Below are 3708 nucleotides of genomic sequence, written 5' to 3' on the forward strand. Positions count from 1 at the left end.
CGCGTCACATGCATGTCTTGGTCCAGTTCACGTGAGCTTTTCTGGTGGCCTTCTAGATTTCCTGCGATTGTTACATGGGCCACGCATGCCGCCACGTCTGCCTCACATGTTGTTGACTGGCAGTTTACTGATGGACACATTGCCTTCTGGGCTTTTACCTTCTTTGTTGGGGCGACGCGTGTGCGTGAAAGTTTTCTGGGATGTGTTCGATTCCATTCTTCCTTTGCTTGGACTGTTCAAGCACATTTTGTTTATTGCTGCATAGGTGTGGTGGACTCTCCTGGAAGGTTTTTCCTTAAAAAAAGAGGTGTATGGGCTGATTTTGTCTCATGCCAAAAGATTAGGTTGACCACGCATGGCTCTTCTAGACATGTATGGGTAGGTTTTGTTTTTAGCTCATGCATGCATGCATGTGGCCACGTTTTCCTGTTGTATAGTTGTCTCTCTATGTTATGGATGGACACGATGTGTTCTTGGTCTTTCTGGTGGGTTTTTTTTTCATCTCCTTTTGCTTGCCTATAAGTAGCTCCTTGCTATGTTGGTCCTTCATTCAGTTTCCACGTCCTTCCCTAGATTGGTCTTCTCAATTCAGTTTTTGCCTCACTGCCGCATCCATTCTCTCTAGGCTCTAGCACCGTCTTGCCTCCGGCAATTGGAGACGAAGCATCTGGTCATGGAAAGCCGCATCAGGACGTTCGGTCCGGTGGTCATGGCGCACCATGATGGTCCGCCGCCTACAGCCGACGCACCGGAGTGCACAGTAGCAAGCACCAGTTTGAGGTGAGGATATCGCATTGGTCTCCTGTTGCTCACATGCGAGGCCTCGGACGAGCGGCCAAATCCACGTGAGGTGGATGTTGCAGGCACGGCCATCTCCCCTTCCTTCCTTCCTTCTTTTTCCCTCCAACTACCATGTTATCTTTACCATGTCTTCTTTCCTTGTTGTATTGTTTTTTCACCCATGGGGATAGAGATGTTACCTCAGTCGGCAATGAAGCCAGTGATTTGTATCCAATAATTTTCGTTAATACGGTAACAACTTATTTCAGTCCACCTGACGGAACGAGTCTCTATCTGATGATGTCAGAACTTACAGAAAGTTTCTAAAATAAATTATGACATGGTATTTTTCTTCACTCTTGATTTGTTCCATTTGTATTATCCGCTCCGCCCTAGGTTCGTCCCCAAAATTATAAAATTTGGAGCCTCCCGTTGAAGGTCCAAGGAGGTGGAAGCATGAACAATGCCCTCATCAAATCAACTTAATTGGATTCGAATTGAAGGATGACTTTTGAGAAAAGGTAGTACGTAACTTCATTTATATTATGCACTTGGTAGGGATATTCTCAAGGAATTGCAAGATGATGGGCTATACACTTCACATAGCCTGAGACCATGGTGAGTACATGGTCTTTTGACTTACTTTCTTTGTAGTTGTTTTACAAATTGAGGAGGGGTAGCAGATGGATGGCATTGCCATGCAGAACTGAAAACACTGTTGTATGACTACAGACTCTTCACTGGAATAAAAACAGATGCGTGAGATGATAGATCGGGACAGACATGCATGCTCCAAGTTGTGAGCAGTTTTGTTTTTCAGAGAGATGTTTATCCTGGAATGGAAAAATTTCTTTTGAATATTTCTTAATATGCCAGTTATGTGGTGTTTGGTCGGACATGCGCATTTGCAGCACCATGGGGTACTCTTTGGCTGAAGTACATATTTTGTATCTTCTTTGGACCTAAATCAGACTGTTCAAGTGGTGTTTGCTCAGAACATGCAGGTGGAGCACCATGGGATGCTCTTTTTCTGAGGTACAAATTTTATATCTTCTTTGGTTTGCCAGAAAGCAAGATGTTGGAAGAAAAGAAATATGCATCTTATGAACTAACCAAACAAGGCCTTAGAATTTTAATATCTTAGACATAATATATGGGAATGCGGTGTTTTAATTTTATGAAAGGAGTCTCATTACTTTAGAGACAATGATAGAATCTGCACTGTCATATATTATGATGTTGCTTTTACTCTACCTGGACAGTTTTTAAGTGTAACTATGTATAATTTATGGCTAAATCACATCGGCAGGGAAGCACTATCTAGGACCGTTTAGACACTACCTAGAAGAGTGTTCTGTCTACAAAGGTACAGAGTTCAGACACTAGTTAGAAGAGTGTTCTGTCTGCAAAGGTATAGAAAGACTAATAGTTTCATTTCTCATGTTGACAGTCAGCTACAAGAGTGTTTTGTCTCATTTCTCATTTGACATAATGAACTGTGAGTTTGCCAGCCAAATGTCATACACAAAGACATACAGTGTTAATAGCTGACAAGAATATGGACTTCCTTCATCTGTCATGATGTGCGGTATAGTTTATTGCCGCCTGGTGGTGATAGTCAACCCCCCTTGACACTATCTTATGTTAGCCCTTATTTTCACGATATTTCCTTATGCAGAGCCAAAGAAGGAAGAAATAACAACACAACCAAAAGAAACAAAATTAGGATTTGAAGGACTTATGAATGATCTGAATTGCTGATCATTTTCTTTAAATAAAAAACACTACCAACAATTGAAGGATTGCTTGAATCAAAAATACCCTTATAAGGTTAATTTAGTTCCTTCCAACAAATTGTGTTCATAATTACCATACAATTTCTATTGACTTTAAAATATGTGAGGAGTGATCTATGAAGGCATGTTATATTCAACCTTAATATTAGTACTTAAATATAATTTCTTTTCTTTAGACATTCATTGAAGCTATTATTTCCTTTCCCTTTGGGTAAGCCAAGTACGCCTGCTACAACTAGAAGAAAGTTCACTGGATAAAAAGTTATTCCCTCTGTAAAGAAATGTAAAAGTGTTTAGGCAACTAAAGTAGTTATCTAAACGCTCTTATATTTGTTTATCGAGGGAGTATATATTACCCAAGGAAACACATAAAACCCATCAGCAGATCAACTTGCATCAGGCACGCACTACTGCCCAGAGTCAAAACTTCTCAAAACTTAGCCTGCACTGAATAGGAATTGAGCTAAGGCAAAAGATACTCACCGATGCACCTCCTGCGGTCAGGGACAAACAGCAAAACGAGTCTACAACTCCATGAGGAAGATGTTCAGCCACCGTGCATCTAGCTAGGCAGCAGGAAAGTCGCTCACGCTAGGCAGTAGGCACACAGGATCAGACAGTGTCCTCGCACAGTCCACGGCGCTCCATCCCCCCATCCACCTCCAGCTCCAAAATCACCTGCTCCCCCGCAAGTCCTGCCGCGTCGACTACCATGCGTGGGCACCAGATCCGGCAGAGGTCACCCTCGTGGGCTTTGCAAATCCCACCACCTCCGCATCAGCTGCCGAGCAGGCGGACCAGCGCGGGCTCCGTTGCTGTAGCGATGGCCATGGCTGACCGCCTCCTTCCGCACGAGCCAGGATCTCCTCGAGATTGCACGCGAGGCACGCGGTCTTGGCTTCGGTCTCTGGGAGAGCTCAGTCTTTGGCGGTCAAGAGCACGAACGAGAAGCAGGGCGCCGGCCACCGCGTGACCCGTGACTCCGGCAGATCGGGTCACGGGCGAGCGGCTGCAGCAGCGAGCACTAGCACGCAAGAGAGAGGACAGGGGAGTCGTGATGGTCAATTCACTAGAGGAAATGATTTGGGGAAGATGTTCTAGATCCATCTCGTCATGTCTCTCTCTCATATTG

The 3708-nt window shown here is 44.1% G+C and overlaps 1 long non-coding RNA gene across 1 annotated transcript; it reads left to right on the plus strand.

Moving 5' to 3' along the window:
- The first annotated feature begins 539 nt into the window (after window positions 1–539).
- Window positions 540–2352, plus strand: LOC123069759 (uncharacterized). Its single transcript, XR_006432925.1, has 3 exons — window positions 540–1815; window positions 2090–2146; window positions 2231–2352. It is a non-coding gene; the product is annotated as an uncharacterized lncRNA (long non-coding RNA).
- Window positions 2353–3708: the final 1356 nt, after the last annotated feature.

Source organism: Triticum aestivum, chromosome 3B (genome assembly GCF_018294505.1).
Source record: "Triticum aestivum cultivar Chinese Spring chromosome 3B, IWGSC CS RefSeq v2.1, whole genome shotgun sequence".
NCBI lineage: Eukaryota > Viridiplantae > Streptophyta > Magnoliopsida > Poales > Poaceae > Triticum > Triticum aestivum.